At 44.1% G+C, this 17,792-nt stretch overlaps 1 protein-coding gene across 1 annotated transcript in view; it reads right to left on the reverse strand.

The window, feature by feature from the left end:
• The window catches only part of LOC141094351 (uncharacterized), a 336,208-nt gene that overhangs the window by 197,555 nt on the left and 120,861 nt on the right, over window positions 1–17,792 (reverse strand).

Here is a 17,792-nt window from a genome sequence, read left to right on the forward strand (position 1 = left end):
AGGGTTAAGTTCCAAAGTCAACAGACTAATGATAGCACGATGAGTGCAGCTTTCCTAAGCAGAGAACACAGAATGTCCCGAGCCACAGTAGAAGCACCCTGAGGAAACAAACAGCACAGCTGACGGAAGCAGAAGCAAAATACTCCAGCAAGGAAGGCAGCACCTGAACCGGGTTTTAAACAAATAACAGGAAGTAGGGCACAGAGAAACAGCAACCTCCATCTTGACAAAGGGCAAAGTCATTCACAAGATGATTTAGAAAAAACCTGGAAAACTGACAGGAGAGGGGCCAAACAGGGACCAAGCAGGTCTAGCAAGGAAGCCAGAACGATAATCTAACCCAGCTACAGGAAGAGGCAGCCTGATATAGGGCATGGGTGCTGGGACTTCTGGGTCAGGTCCTCCAGTACCATAGAGATGTCAGAGGTGGCGCGGCCTGTTGTGAACACTTTTGACCTGGCTTCTGAGTTTGGGCTCCCTCTAGTGGTTGCTGCAGGTAATGGAGAAGGTTTGGCTGACATAAGTCAATCACTTGAAGAGGATGATTGAAAGTCAGGTGTTACAGACTGGGAAGATTTAAGTGAGCAACCTTCCCTCAGTTGTTGCTGGTGATTTGGTTTTCTTCCTGTGCAATCTGGAATTCTGTTTGCCTCCTGCTTGGTCCTGTATCTTTCAGATAAGTCATTTGTCAGTTTTTGCCTTTCTCTGATTTTTGCTTTGCTGTTGTGAGTTCAGCCTTGTCCCTGCTGGGACCTGTGTTGGACCCCGTTTCATATGCTACAGCTCATGTCAGTTCTTTAAGTTTTAATCCCCTGGTATATCAGTATCTTTTTCTTTGCTTCTAGTTCACACCAGAATTCTGATCTAGTGTGGGAGAGGTCGTGTGGCCTCAGTATTTTTGCATATCAAATGTGTTGGATTTTCTTAGGGTTTTTTGCGTGATTGCAGACAGTATTCTTTCCTGTCCTATTCTATCTAGACAGTTTGGGTCCCATCATTTGCTTACTCTATTTTCTGCCTGTGTTTTGTGTTTCATATTGTCTCACTGGCAATATTTGTTTGGGAGCTATCTATTCCTTTGGGGTTCTACTCCGGTGCAGTTTAGCTTTCCCCTTTCTTCATCAGGCTTAGTTAATTCTTTGGCTGTGCCGAGGCGTCTAGGGCATCGTAGGTACATCCCACGACTAATTCTAGTTGTGTTGTCAGTTTAGAGGTCTGCAATCCGTTTAGTTACCAACTTTTCTGGTTATCTGGTTGCTTAGCATATACCCCGGCTATCCTCCTTGGTTACCATATCCTTACAGAATCACCAGCCCGCACTGTAGATTCAAGGGTACTCTAAAGAAGGAAAGAATTGTCAAAAAAAAAAAGTGTCAGAATTTTTTATATATTCTTTCCTCTTTTTCTCTGGGGGCCGTAGGCGGATTTTTCGTTAATGGAGACTAACCAATTGTCCAATCGTGTTGAGTAGCTTGCTTCTGAAGTTCAGGGAATTTCTGCCTATCTCGCTCAAACATCTGCTGTAGATCCTACAGTCTCTATTCCTGATTTATTTTCTGGGGATCAGTTAAAATTTTTGAACTTTAAAAACAACTGTAAACTGTTTTTGCCTTGAAACCTAAGTCCTCAGGGAACTCGGTGCAGCTGGTTAAAATTGTCATCTCCCTGTTGCACGGCGACCCTCAGGACTGGGCTTTTTCCCTGACACCTGGGGATCCTATTCTGGCTAATGTGGATGCATTTTTTCAAGCTCTGGGGTTGTTGTATGATGAACCTAATGTGATTGATCAAGCTGAGAGAACTTTATTGGCATTGAACCAGGGTCAGGAAGCGGCAGTTATATTGTCAGAAATTCCGAAAGTGGGCGGTCCTTACTAAATGGAACGATGACGCCCTTGCGGCTCTTTTTCGGAAGGGTCTGGCAGAAACCGTAAAAGATGTTATGGAGGGATTTCCTGTCCCCTCTGGTCTTAATGACTCAATGTCATTAGCCATTCAAATTGACAGACGTTTACGTGAACATAAAACTGCGAGAAGCTTTGTTGCCTTTCAAACAAGCTTCTGAGCTCATGCAGTGTGATAGGGTTTTGTCTAGGGCGCAACGTCAAGAATTTAGAAGGCGTAATAAGTTGTGCTTCTTTTGCGGGGACGCTTCTCATACTATTTCCGTCTGCCCTAAGTGGGAAAAACGCTTTGCTCATTCGTTTGCTTTGGGCAGTGTACAGCCTAAGTTTCTTTTGGCGGTTTCCTTGATCTGCTCCTCATCTTCATTTTCTGCTAAGGCTTTTGTTGATTCTGGAGCAGCCCTGAACCTGATGGATTTTGACTTTTCCAAATGTTGTGGTTTTCCCATGGTGCCCCTGCGGACCCCTATTCCTTTAAGGGGTATTGATGCTACCCCTTTGGTGGAGAATAAACCCCAGTTTTGGACCCAGGTGATAATGCGGGTAGCCCCGGACCATCAAGAGAATTGTAAATTTTTGGTGTTTCATAATTTACATGACATTATTGTCCTGGGTTTTCCTTGGTTGCAGACCCATAATCCTGTGCTGGATTAGAAATCTCTGTCTGTGGTTAGTTGGGGTTGTCAATGTGTTCTTAGTGACACTCCTGTTTTCTCCACCTCTCCCCAATCTCATGATGTTCCTGACTATTTGGCTGATTTTTCTGATGTATTCAGTGAGAGTAAGTCTGCATCTTTGCCTCCTCATAGGAGTTATGATTGCGCAATCGAGTTAGTGTGCGGTTGTAAATTTCCCAAGGGTCGGCTATTCAACTTATCTGTACCTGAACATGATGCTATGTGATCTTATATCAAGGAGTCATTGGAGAAGGGTCATATCAGACCATCCTCTTCACCTTTAGATGCCAGCTTTTTCTTTGTGGCCAAGAAAGATGGCTCATTAAGGCCATGTATTGACTATCGTCTCCTTAATAAAATCACTGTTAAATATCAGTACCCGTTACCCCTGATTTCTGATTTATTTTCCAGAGTGAAAGGTGCTTGCTGGTTTACCAAGCTTGACCTTAAGGGACATATAATCTTATTCGTATTAAGCATGGTGATGAATGGAAGACGGCGTTTAATACTCCTGAGGGGCATTTTGAGTACCTAGTGATGCCTTTGGGGCTCACTAATGCCCATTCCGTCTTCCAATCTTTTATGAACGATATTTTCTGGGACTTTGTGGATAAGTTTTTGATCATTTATCTGGATGATATTTTGATTTTTTTCCAATGATTGGGATTCTCATGTGGAACATGTTCAGATTGTATTCCGGGTTTTGAGAGAAAATGCTCTGTATGTTAAGGGATCGAAATGTCTCTTTGGCGTACAAAAGATTTTGTTTTTGGGATTCATTTTCTCCCTGTCTGCTATTGAAATGGACCCGGTCGAGGTCCAGGCCATTTATGATTGGGTTCAGCCCACGTCCTTGAAGGCTCTCCAAACTTTTTGGGTTTTGCTAATTTCTACCGTAAATTTATAAATAATTTTTCTGGTATTGTTAAACCACTGACGGATTTGACCAAAAATGGCACCAATGTGGTGAATTGGTCTCCAGAGGCAGTCTCAGCGTTTCTGGAGCTTAAGCGGAGATTCACTGCTGCTCCTGTCCTACGGCAACCTGATGTTTCACTCCCATTTCAGGTGGAGATAGATGCTTCTGAGATTGGTGCAGGAGCCATTTTGTCTCAAAGAGATCCGGTAACCTCTAAGATGAATCCTTGCGCCTTCTTTTCTCGATAGTTTTCCCCATCTGAACGTAATTTTGTCCTCACAATTTGGTTTCTCAAGTCCTCAGACAGTTCTTTGGTCTTCTTTCCTTTCTCCATGCTCAATGTGGTACACACAAGGACACAGGACAGAGGTTGAGTCAACTTTAATCCATGTCAACTGGCTGCAAGTGTGATTTAGTTATTGCCAACACCTGTTAGGTGCCACAGGTAAGTTACAGGTGCTGTTAATTACACAAATTAGAGAAGCATCACATGATTTTTGGAACAGTGCCAATACTTTTGTCCACCCTCTTTTTTATGTTTGGTGTAGAATTATATCCAATTTGGCTTTAGGACAATTCTTTTTGTGTTTTTTCATTTAAGACAAATTAAATGAAGATAATAATAACAAAGAATTTGTGTTTGCAATCATTTTCAGGAAGAAACTGAGTATTATCTGACAGAATTGCAGGGGTGTCAATACTTTTGGCCACAACTGAATATGACAATTACTGTGGAGATGGCTGAGGCTGTGTGGGCGTCCCGTTGCTCCACAGCTTGGAGTGGTGTTAGATGAAGTGTGCCGCACAGGGGAGCGTCCTTCCGTTGCTAGGCAATTCCCCACTGCACCGATGCGTTTCGAAGGGCACAGCCCTTTTTTCTCAAGGTTCGGCCCCTCATAGTGTATTGTCACTTATATCCCCTCGCTTGAATGCGATTGGTCTGTACACAAATGGATATTAACACTGAAAGATTACCGTAGTGACTGTGCGTTCTTCAATTTGCTCTTATTCAGTTTCGGACTCGATATTGTGTTTAGAATTGTTTCAATATTGTTTGTCTAGAGCACTGGGGAGGGATTCCCTTTTAGGGGTATTTGATTACTATTAAACAGGATATGAGTGAGATTAAAAAACTTTTTACTGAATAAATTAGTTTGAAAATTAAATAAGTGATAATAAAATGGAGATTATATCACTCGAACCTCCCCAGAAAAAAAATGAAAAATGAAAAACAATAAATGAAAATAATAGCAATACTCAACTCATACAAAAAACTGATTTGAGAGTGCATGTCACACTGGGAGAGCCCCTGAAGTGCCAGAATTGCAGATCCCCCATAAGTGACCCCATTTTACAAGACACACCTCTCAATGAATTAATCTAAGGATGCAGTGATCATATTGACACCACAGGCATGTCACAAAATGTTATACCATTGGACAGTGAAGAAAAAATAATTATATTGTTAACACAAACATTTTGTTTTAGTTTTGCTTAGCCGTACCGCGAGACTCAGGAGGAACGGAGCGCTATTTTCCTCCTGGAGTGCAGATTTTTCGAGAATTGTTTGCGGACTCCATATACAGGGCCACTAAGTGCTAGAATAGCAGAATCCCCAATCAAGTAACCTCATGTCACAATCCATTTTGGGATCGATGTCAGATCTGGATCCTCAGATATAACCTTTTTTCCTTTCTAGCCATTGGGCGTTAAGGTAAGTTTTTGCCCCCGGTGGCCGCTGGTGTTACTAAAACTATAGTTGGTCTCTGCTGATAGGATTTTGCCCCCGGTGGTCGCTGGTGTTAATTGGTCGACTGCGGGGTTCCCCCCCGGTGGCCGCTGGTGTTACTACACGTTTATTTAGCCAGCAGGTGGGGACAACATCCCCTCCTTCCTATAAAAGGTCGTCAGGAGCTCCAGATCACTGCTGGTGATACTGTTCATTTGGAAACCAACCGTGGTGAAGACTGGACCTACCTGGTGCAGAGGGGGTTAGGGCTGGCGGAATGCACCAAATAATAAAATAATAGTAATGTGCGTTCGCAGCCCGGGGTCCACCGTGCAGGGGTGGTAAACTGCTGCTTAGTAATGGCGGAAGTATAAAGCGGTGAACAAAACGTCACACATGGGTTAACGTCACCCAGTGTGAACAGAAGCGAACTCTGGTAACTCACAGAGCCGCGCTACCGCAGAACATAAATACCGGTGCCTGTTTAGCTCACAGAGCCTGGCCACGGAGTGCACAGAATGCGGTCACAGAACTCTGCCCCAAGGACACGGAGTCAGAGTCCCTCTAGACCTTCTGAGCGCGCGGCATCGCACCTGCGGACGTCATAAAAGACACTGACTATGGAGTATCGAACACGTGCACCGTGGCATGCCGAGCCACCGGTGGACACTGATGCCTGTCTCAGACTCTGTCCTACCTACACCTAAGCCTGGGCGCTTAACAGGCTCACAACACATGCATACCAATGGTAGGGGTTTCCAATGAGTCATTCACCAGGACATTCATACATGCATACAACATTCATTCCTCATAGTCTGATAATGCAGTCTATACTAGAACCTTTTATAGCAGCGTCCTTCCGGGACCTTCCTGACCTTTCTGATGGTCCAATCCGAGCTGGAGAAGAACCTGAGCATGTGACCTCCGATCTCCAATGAGAGTCATGGCCTGTCTCCAATTGCTGCAGTCCCTCACTGAGGAGCGTGGGGTGCTGTGTGGTGGAGCAGCAGCTGCAGCAGTTGATGGGGTTCGGGGCCTCAGCTCAGGGTCAGGCTCAACCAGAACCCAAATTATCTTTCCCAGACAGGTTTTCTGGAGGGAGAGAGAATTTTTCATTTTTTCAGGAGGCCTGCAAGCTACACTTCAGGCTCCGCCCTCATTCATTAGGGAGTGAGGAACAGCGGGTGACATTCATTATAGCCCTCCTTGAGGGCGATCCCCAATCCTGGGCCTTCTCCCTACTGGCCGATTCACCATCTCTATGGTTGGTGGACAAGTTTTTTGCGGCTTTGGCGAATATGCCCCCTGTAGTCCTTGCTAGGGAGGACACACTGGTAGGTGGTTCCCCAGCAGTGTTGCCTGCAGTTCGTCATGGTATGGGGACATGTTTTGCTGTGGGCAGACTGGTCATGTTTTCAGGGTCTGCCCAGCGCGCGCCAAATCTGTACCATCTAAGAAGCTGCGTCCCCCTAGTCATGTGGAGGGAGGCGACGAGGGAGTGTATATTTCCCCCATTTTGCCCTCTCAGTGTACTATGTCAGCAGAAGTGGTGGTTGGCGGGGTACCGGAGGGCATACCGGTGTTTGTGGACAGTGGAGCGGGAGTCAATCTGGTGGATGCTCACTTTGTCCAGACTCATGGCCTGAGTTGTAGGACGCTGGTCAAACCCCTAAGCATCCAGGCCATTGACTCTGTCCCACTGGGCCAGGGGAGGTTGACCCAAGTCATGGACAATATACATCTGCGTACTGGGACTCATCTTGTAGAGTCCGTCATGCTACATCTTGGGGGGAATGCCATCACCTATCGTTTTAGGCCTCCCCTGGTTGGAAAAACACAACCTGGTCATAGATTGGCGGTCTAGGGAAGTAGTCGACTGGGGTCAGTCGTGTGAGGGCTGCTGCCTAGGGACTACTGTCTCTACTGTCATTCTACAACCGTCCCCTTCTTCGCCATTGGGGGCAGCAGAGGTGCTGCCAGGGAGTAGGGGCAAGTCTCAACCCTCACCACAAGCTAATCTTGAGTGTCGGAGTCCTCGTAGGAGGAGGGGTCAGATGAGGGTGGTGGTTCCCTCTCAGAATTGTGGGGGTGTGAGTGTGGTGACACGGGGGGACGCCTCTGTTGTCAGTTCCTTAAAGAGTTCACCATCTTGTGGAAAATGTGTGTAGCAATAAACGTTCAGGTCCGGACCTGTGTGTGAACGAGTATGTATGGGTGGCCACCAAAAACATCCGGTGGAAGTGTGCTGCTGGGGTCTGGAGTTCCATGGCCGGGGACTTACCAGCTGGAGCTACCCCCAATAATGCCCATACACAACTCATTCCCCAGGTCGGCGCTCTGGAGATTTGCAGTGCCTCCAGAGCATACGTTGCCACTTCCATCTACCCTTGTTTGCCATAAACCTATGAGACAAGTGGTTGCTGAAGTGAACTCTGGTGGATTAAGGCATCCTCACTGTAGGTGGTTTTCTGGTGAGGTGCGGTGTTGAGGGTTCAGAGGCCTCTCATTGTAAGGGGGGTACTGTCATGATCCATTTTTGGATCAATGTCAGATCTGGATCCTCAAATATAACCTTTTTTCCTTTCTAACCATTGGGGGGTTAAGGTCAGTTTTTGCCCCTGGTGGCCGCTGGTGTTATTTCAACTCTAGTTGGTCTGCTGATGGGTTTTTGCCCCCGGTGGTCGCTGGTGTTACTATAACTGTAGTTGGTCGGCTGTGGGATTTCCCCCCCTGGTGTCACTACATGTTTAATTAGCCAGCAGGCGGGGACCACCCCCTCCTTCCTATAAAAGGTCGTCAGGTGCTCCAGATCACTGTTGGTGATACTGTTCATTTGGAAACTAACCGTGGTGAAGACTGGACCTACCTGGTGCAGAGGGGGTTCAGCCTATCGGGAGCAGTGGTGTAACTGCTGAAAGTTGAGTTCTGGAGCCTTTCTCTGCTGCTTGAAGCTTTGACAGCAGACAAAGCTAAGTATTGTTTGTTTTTCCCTGTCTGTTATTTTCCTTGGTGTTTATTAGTACAGCGGTGGGACCAGTGTCCGCACTTGCCAGTTCCCTAGTAAGGGATAGGTGCAGGGCTAGTGAGGGACTGAGCTATCCTGGTTGGCGACAGGTTGAAAGAACCTGTATAGGGAACGTGAGGAGAGTTCAGGGACACAGCCTCAGGAGAGTGCAGGAGGTGTCCACTTCCCCATTCCTTATTGTAGGGCCCACCATTGTAATTGTGTCCCCGGTGTCCCCTTGTTTTGTCTTTTTGTTCTGGTTCTCCTATCTCTCTGACCGCTCCTTTACTGTATCTTTTGCTGACTCCTCCTCTCACCTTCCCCTTACTGTTGGGGTTCCCCAAGGATCGGTTCTAGGCCTCATCCTCTTCTCTTTGTATACTGCCCCTACTGGTCTAACAATCAGTAGATTTGGTTTCCAGTACCGTCTCTATGCTGACGACACCCTATTATACACGTCTTCTCCTGACATCACGCCAGCCTTTCTAGAAAACACTGGCGATTGTCTAAATGCTGTGTCTAACATCATGTCCTCACTATATCTGAATAATAAAGTAACTTGGCACTCAACTGAATGATCCTTTTTCAAAATAAGTTTTTATTGTGGCAGTCACAAAGACGTTTCGACCTACAATTGGCCTTCGTCAGTCTGCTGTAATTTATACAAAACAATATACAGAAGACAAAATAAAATATATAGCCTCAAATTGGTACCATAGAGTAACATATGTGTTTACAATTCATATATACAGACTTATATAAAAAAAATAGTGAAACACAATAACCTGTGGAGGCATACACAGAAAACTCTGGCTCCCAAGGGACTTAACAGGGACTACGATTTATTGTCCATTATGTGAAATATTACACAATAATTAATGTCTGTGATATTGCCATCATAGACATAATAACAATATTGGTAATTTTGTGTTATTACAAGAGAGGTTATATCAATATGTAAGTACTGTTAAATATTAATGATAATATGGCCGTAAGATATTAACATATTGTTTCTCTTTATTCCAGAGTCGTCTCTATTGATTTTGATTGGCTGCCCTCACTATCACTCCCACTCGACTGCAGATTTCAGGATGATATTATCATTTCTTTCCTTCGGGAAATATATTCCACATTATGCACTTTTATTTTCACCACTTCTATGACACGCATTGTGTCAATATTTTCTCCCTCTTTTATTACCCTTAATACCCTGGTGAGTCATTTTTGTCATAGACATGATACCGTTATAATCTTTTCGTGATAACATTATACATCTGTATACCTTTATTTACTGCATTATCATGTGGTTAATTGCTATACTGCTATATTATAATACATTAATGGAATGTACCTTTAGCCCTGAGGAATCTCAGTATTTGATTTTCATTAATTTATATTTTATTTTTTCTTATTAGAATTACTAATTTTGCTAGATACTTGATCCATTTTTATCTTCTCTCATGCATACAAGCATCATAATCATCTAAAGACGTGATAACTTTGACCTATATATAATCTTTCTTTCCACTTTGTTGGAGCGCAATAGCTCCTATTAACACAGGCAACACGTGGCACTGTTTATTCACATTCAGGAGCGTCATGGCTCCCATCTGTTTCAGCACCACATTGCAGCGCTTGTTTCATTCAGTTGAGTGCCAAGTTACTTTATTGTTCACTTGGTCTGGGTAACCTACTTGTGCACCCTGTAGTAGTGCTACGCTATACTTTACACTCACTATATCTGAAACTGAACCTGTCAAAGACTGAACTCCTTGTGTTTCCTCCCGCTACTAATGTACCTATACCCGACATTGCATTTCTGTGTGTGGTTCCACTATTACTCCCCAGCAACATGCCCGCTGTCTTGGGGTCATACTTGACTCTGAGCTTTCCTTTGCCCCCCACATACGATCACTGGCTCGCTCTTGTTATCTGCACCTCAAAAACATTTCTAGAATTCGACCTTTTCTTACTTTTGACTCCGCAAAAACTCTTACTGTTTCTCTTATTCATTCTCGTCTCGACTATTGTAACTCCCTTCTAATCGGTCTCCCTCTTACCAAACTCTCCCGCCTCCAATCTGTCTTGAATGCTGCAGCCAGGATCATATTCCTTGCCCATCGTTATACCGATGCCTCTACCTTGTGCCAGTCATTACACTGACTACCCATCCACTCCAGAATCCAGTACAAACTTATTACCCTCACCCACAAAGCTCTTCATGGCTCAGCACCACCCTACATCTCCTCCCTTGTTTCAGTATACCATCCTACCCACACCCTCCGTTCTGCTGATGACCTGAAGTTAGCATCCTCAATAATCAGAAACTCCCCCCCCCGTCTCCAAGACTATACACGTGCTGCGCCAATTCTTTGGAATGCACTTGCCAGGTCAATACGATTAGTCCCCAATCCCCACAATTTTAAGCGAGCCCTGAAAACTCATTTATTCAGACTGGCCTACCCCCTCAATACATTAATCTAATCTATCCCTATGCGGCACAGCCAAAAGTTTTTACCATAACCAGGTTCCCCGCATCATGCTCCCACATGCTTTATGCATCCATTAGCCATCTGTGTCTGTACTGTTACACACTTAACATTATGGCTGGTCCATACAATCAGGGCAACTGTTACCACCCACCTTTCGTGTCTCCCTTTTTTCTTCATAGATTGTAAGCTTGCGAGCGGGGCCCTCATTCCTCTTGGTATTTATGATCTATGTGATTATTGTTATGCTGTAATGTCTATTGTCTGTACAAGTCCCCTCTGAAATGTAAAGTGCTGCAGAATATGTCGGCGCTACAGAAATAAAATTTATTATTATTACTATTATTATTGTTGTTTTAGTGACCGACCGATTGTCGGTTCGCGTCACACAGGGCCAAGTTACATCGTGACACCTCAATTTGGTAATAATGCCCCTTCTGGAATTTATCTACAGGTATAGTGATGATTTTGACTCCATGGGTATTTTCCAGAAACAGACAGCAGTGGTTGTTGTTTAGTGAAAATTGCAAGCTGCCATTGTGGAAGCCACCAATATTTCCATTGACAGGTGATGGATCTGAGTGGGGACTTGCTTATTTTGTGGATTGATTTGAAGCTTTTCTAGAAACATTTTCCATAACATTTAGGATCACATTTATCCAGCGCTCTACGCTGAGCACTTTACATCAAAAACTCGTAGGGTATGTTCCCACGGGCAGAACCCGGAAGCGCTTTGGCTGCAGCACATGTCCGGATGCTGGACAAACACATGCGGCCTGCCCCGCCAGTTGCTACACTTCAGCCCATGATTGTTTCTGTAAGTACTGCGGGCCTTCTTACTTTGGCCGCACAAGTTTATGGACTGGGGCTTAGCGGAAGGTACCGGAGACCGAACGCTGCTGCCAGAAGATGGATCGTCATTTAAAGGACCCCATCTTTGGACAACTTCCCGGTCGTTGCCGGCACTACAACCCCTGCGGGATCAGCTGAGGAGGATCCTAAAGAACATGATAAATTTTGACAATTGGACTGCTGCTTTTCTGCATCTTTTATCCTCGGTTTTGTTTCTTGCATTAACTCTTTAACCATTAATCTCCCTGTGAGGAGCTCATACTCTGTTAAATTGTTAAACTTGTTAACCCTTGTTCTGTCTCCTGTCCGTCACTGCATCCTGCAATCTGCTTACACCTGTACGCATAGTGAACGTGGAATTTCATGAAATCCCATCCACTATGCTGTAACATCGGCCACTGCAGGTTGGATGCTGCAGATGTATGCAGCGTCCATCCCGCAGCATTTACTGACTGTGGGAACATACCCTTAGTGACAGGATTCAGATGAGACCTTCAAGTTATTCACTATAGGCTATGTGCACATGTAGATTTTGGTCCTGCGGATTTGTAAAAATTTGAAGGTACAATCTCAGGTCAAAAGACCTACGGTTTACCTGCAGTTTAGCCCTGCTGTTTCACACCTCTACAATGGAGGTGTGAAACCGCAGCGAAATCCTCAAAGAATTGACATGCAGCAGATTTGAACCCGCAGCATGTGTACAGTGTTTTTCAGTTTACCATTGAAAACAATGGTACTGTACAACGCACCTAAATTTGCTGCGGACCTGCAGCTCCTGAAACGCTGCGGGCCCGCAGCAGAATCTGCACCGTATGCACAGAGCCTAACGCAGCAGCAGAGTTACTCTGGACTCTGTTTGGCGATGTCCTTTTCAGAGGTGCACAAAACTGTAGTTGACTGTGCTTTTATGCACTTCTAAAAAGATAGACACTGCCGGCACATAGTAAGCCACACGGCATCCACAGTGACTCCATCTTCCTCATTATAGGGAATCTTCCACCAGAAGTTCCATCTGAATCATGTATTTCAGAGATTTACACGGAAACCCCAGTGTAAGCTCTCAGCATAGAGCGCAGAACAAATATGAGCCAATCCTTACTTCGATCTTTGGGAGGCAGAATGAACAAATCAACAACAGGTTAAGAATTGGTTTTATTTTTTATGCTGTTCATGTGGAATAAGTGATTAGGCAACTTTATTCTTCGGGTAAGAGCGATTACAGATGTGGAGACTTAGGAGTCTGTGGGTGCTCTAGTCAGCTAGCTGAAACCACATGGACCAATGACCATCCCGCCGAACGCCCCCTCTCCTTTGATCATGGGCATAATACTACTCTGACAACACAGGGTAAAGGTAAAACAATGTGGCAATACTTTATTGAACCACAAAACAGGCAAATAACAAAGAACAGTGCCAGCAAAATACCCAAGATGGTGTAAAATTACAGTCTCACATTTCCGCTGACTCATCGGTGACTCCAGAGCCTACCACCCCACCTGTGAAACGCCCAGGAGGATGTAGCAACAAGCTTAGGAAGCTGACAGTCTATTGAGGTACAAGGCCAGGTGAACGTAGGGTCCATTTCTGGCTTCTCTGAACATGTCCATGGAGCCAGGTGACCTGTGGGTGCGAATCCTGGATTTCCCAAATATATCCAAGGGGCTCTGGTTACCGTCGGGTCCAAATCCTGACTACCCCAAACATATCTATACTACAGTGATGGTCAATGGTGCAGATCTTTATTCTTTCAGCTGGGGCCATGGTCTCCTAAGCTGGCATAATGTCAAATTTAAAATCTGATTCCCTCATGTTGGAGCCATGATCTGGCAGCTATCCTGTAGAGTGTTCCTGGATGTGGTTCTGTAAAGAGTCTCTGGTACTTTGGATCTCAGGACCTCTTGGCTCTCTGGGTGTTTTGGCTGTCTGGATGTAAATTGTTAGAGGCATATTCCACTTTTATAGCTCACAACTGTTGTAATTCAAGCCAGCATCTAGAGGTCAAGAGGACAATGTGATGAGGTTACCTTGCATTGTTTGACTACTTAATTTGAATAGTTTTTAATGCTCTGTTTTGCAAGTCAACAAGCCACAGGACCCACAAAACGGTCATTCAACAGATTAAGTAAAAATCCAGTGTTCAATTACCCTACATCACTGTCTACTAAAGATAGCAGACAATAAATTGTAGGAGCTGATATAAGAGGCAAACATTAGCTATTCAAAATGACCAATAATCAACATTTAAGACTAATATTACAACAGTGTATGGTTCTTAACCAACTGAAGAACAAACACATAAAATCAAAACTCAACATATAGAAAACAGTCTATTCCTCCTGGCTTACAGATAGCGGTGTTGTGTGTCAAGAGTGGGAGAAGAGAGTTGCATTGACAATACAACACAATGGGCAGCACATTGAATACATTTTATATTTGGTCTTAAAATTGTAAATAACTCATGAAAGAATAAAGTTATGTTAAAACCAAGCACACCATTGTTTTTCTTGTGAAATTCTCAATAAGTTTGATGTGTCACATGACCTCTTCCCCATTGAAAAATAAAGTTTGATCCAATATGGCCAACTTCAAAATGGCTGCCATAGTCACCATCCATCTTGAAAAGTTTCCCCCCTCCCATATACTAATGTGCCACAAACAGGAAGTTGATATCACCAACCATTCCCATTTTATTTAGGTTTATCCATATAAATGGTCCACCCTGTATATACCCTGCTCAAAAAAATAAAGGGAACACCAAAATACCACATCCTAGATAACTCTGAATGAAATATTCCAGTTGCAAATTTTTATTCATTGCATAGTGGAATGTGTTCAGAACAATTATCAATGTAAATCAAATGAATATCCCATGGAGGTCTGGATTTGGAATGATACTCAAAATCAAAGTGGAAAATCAAATTACAGGCTGATCCAACTTCAGTGGAAATGCCTCATGACAACGAAAAGATGTTCAGCATTGTGTGTGGCCTCCACGTGCCTGTATGATCTCCATACTGTACAACGCCTGGGCTCCTGATGAGGCGGTGGATGGTCTCTTGAGGGATCATCTCCCAGACCTGGACTAAAGCATCCACCAACTTCTGGGCAGTCTGTGGTGCAATGTGATGTTGGTATTGGAGCTAGACATGATGCCCCAGATGTGCTCAATCGAATTCAAGTCTGAGGAACGGGCGGGCAACTCCATAGCTTCAATGCTTTCATCTTGCAGGAACTGCTGACACACTCCAGCCACATGAGGTCTGGCATTGTCCTGCATTAGGAAGAACCCAGGGCCAATCGCACCAGCATAGTCTCACAAGGGGTCTGAGGATCTCATCTCGGTACCTAATGGCAGTCAAGCTACCTCTGGCGAGCACATGGAGGGTGGTGCGGCCCTCCAAAGAAATGTCGCCCTCACCATTACTGACCCACTGCCAAACTGGTTATGCTGAAGGTTGTTGCAGGCAGCAAGCAGATCGCTCTCCACGGTGTCTCCAGACTGTCCCAAGTGCTCAGTGTGAACCTGCCTTCATCTGTGAAGAGCACAGAGTGCCAGTGGCGAATTTGCCAATCCTGATTTTCTGTGGCAAATGCCAAGCATCCTGCATGGTATTGGGCTGTGAGCACAAACCCATCTGTGGAAGTCGGGCCCTCAGACCATCCTCATGGAGTCGGTTTCTAACCGTTTGTGCAACACATGCACCTTTGTGGCCTTCTGGAGGTCATTTTGCAGGGCCCTGGCAGTGCTCCTGTTACTCCTTGCACAAAGGAGATAGCGGTCCTTCTGCAGGACTGTTGCCCTCCTTCGGCCCCCTCCACGTATCCTGGTGTACTGGCCTGTCTCCTGGTAGCGCCTACAGCCTCTGGACACTACGCTGACAGACCCAGCAAACCTTCTTGCCACAGCTCGCATTGATGTGCCATCCTGGATGAGCTGCACTACCTGAGCCACTTGTGTGGGTTGTGGAGTCCGTCGCATGCTACCACAAGTGCAAAAGCACAACCAACATTCAAAGTGACCAAACCATCAGCCAGAAAGCATTGCTACTGCGATGTGGTCTGTGGTCCCCACCTGCAGAACCACTCCTTTATTGAGGGTGTCTTGATAATTGCCAATAATTTCCGTCTGTTGTCTATTTCATTTGCACAACAGCATGTGAAATTGATTGTCAGTCAGTGTTGCTTCCTAAGTGGACAGTTTGATTTCATAGAAGTTTGATTTACTTGGAGTTATATTCTGTTTAAGTGTTCCCTTTATTTTTTTGAGCAGTGTATATATTTTTTTTCCTTATATAAATTAATTTATATGTATGTCCATCCAAAGATATAAGAATTATATTAATTATAACAATAAATGTTTAGCATATTATAGGTTCCGTTACACTTTGTTCCCACCTTGTGCTGGGTTAAAATAATTATATCTATTTCTTTTCCAACAGAGTCTTTAGCATTAATTATCACACAGGCCGTCATGTTTGATGACTGGTAAATATGAAGTGATGTACTGACAATTCTCACTCCGGTCACACGATGGCGCACTTTTGTCGGATACCTCTTCAACCGGGATGGTCTGTACGCTTCTACCTTTCAGATATGAGACACCAATCCCTGTTGCCATAACGCCGCCACATCACTTCCGGGGGTTACGCGTTTGAACTTCCGGTCGGAAATACTGATCGCTGGATGTTAGACGCTGATCCTTGTAACTATAACGATGGTACTGCGTCACTTCCGGCAGTGACACTATGCTGTTGGGCCCAGGTTATTCGATCACCTAGGTTACGGTGTCAACACGGCCCTGTATACAAGCAATGTTTGGCGCTCAAACTCAGTGGGAATAAGGGACACCTGACTAAAAGTAAGCTGACTGGCCAGTACCCAACCACCCCTGGACGAAGCATCTACAAGCGAAACGCGCGTCGGATGTGGTGGGTCCCTATATACCATTCCTGGGTAAATATACCTTCTTCTTGCAATAATCATGTGCCACATTTTAGGTCTTTCCTTATATTGCAGTATGTGATATCATTGGTGTTTTATATGCATACTGACCATGGTGCTGCCATATTATAGGACATTATGTTATGTGACTAGTGTTGCCCTGCATCCTATCACTTCATTTATGTATTGGTTTATTTGCCTGGATTACTAAGGTCTGCTTCAACCTTATATTGATTCTTGGAATAGAAGTTCACATTTTATTTTAATTTCTACAGAATAATTACCTATGTACAATGGACTAAACCATCGCTAGTACCTGCACTAAGACATTACCCATACAAAAAACTTTGCGCCTTGAAGGTTTACCAGGTGTATGTCACTGTCACCACTTTGGGTTGGGTGCACCCACCACTTTTCCTGATACCTGTTGTATTGTGTCTGACTTTTTAAGATTCCTTTTTTATATGTAATATTCAATAACATTTGTACTTTTTAACTTTTACTCTGGCCTTGGTGAAAGCGTTTTTTGTGGTCTATTTATATTCATGCTTTATGACCCGTTACATAGGATAATTTTGCTGTGCGAGTACGATTACAGCAATACCTCATTTATATTCTTTTGTTTTAGCGCTTTTACACAATAAAAACTATTTTATTGAAAAAAAGAATCGCTTTATCTTGACAGCTATAACTTATTTATTTTTCTGCTGCAGGACCCATATGGCGGCTTGTTTTTTGCAGGACAAGGTGATGTTTTCAGCTGTACAATTTTTGTGCAGATTGCTTTTTTTATTGTGTATTTTTCCATTTTTGTTCAGCAATATCATGATAAAGCATAGCTTTTTGCCTTTTTTTTTGTTTGTTTTTATGGAGTTCATTGAAGGGGACAGTGAGACAGTTTTATAGGTCAGGTCGTTCCAGAAGGGGCGATACCAAAGAGGTGTACTTTTTATTTTAAACATAAATATATTTATTGGATTAATAGTTTCTTTTTTTTTTTGTTCTTTAGTTTGCGATTTTTAAAAAAATATTTTTACAATTTTTTTATCTTTTTTACTCTTGTACACTATCCCCGGATAAGACATCAACTGTATAATGACAGATCGTTGATCTAGCTGATCACAGCGCCATATCTATACCGCAGTGTGCGGGAACACAGCTCCTACTGCGCCATATATACACAGCACAAGCCGGGAATGGGTTAAACGATGCTGTCTATGAATGGACAATGAGCCAAGCTGTGCCCTTTCAAATAGGAGATATTCCTTCTAGTACAG

This window comes from Dendrobates tinctorius, unplaced genomic scaffold, assembly GCF_039654945.1.
Source record: "Dendrobates tinctorius isolate UK_male_01 unplaced genomic scaffold, ASM3965494v1 ptg000063l, whole genome shotgun sequence".
NCBI classification, from domain to species: Eukaryota; Metazoa; Chordata; class Amphibia; order Anura; family Dendrobatidae; genus Dendrobates; species Dendrobates tinctorius.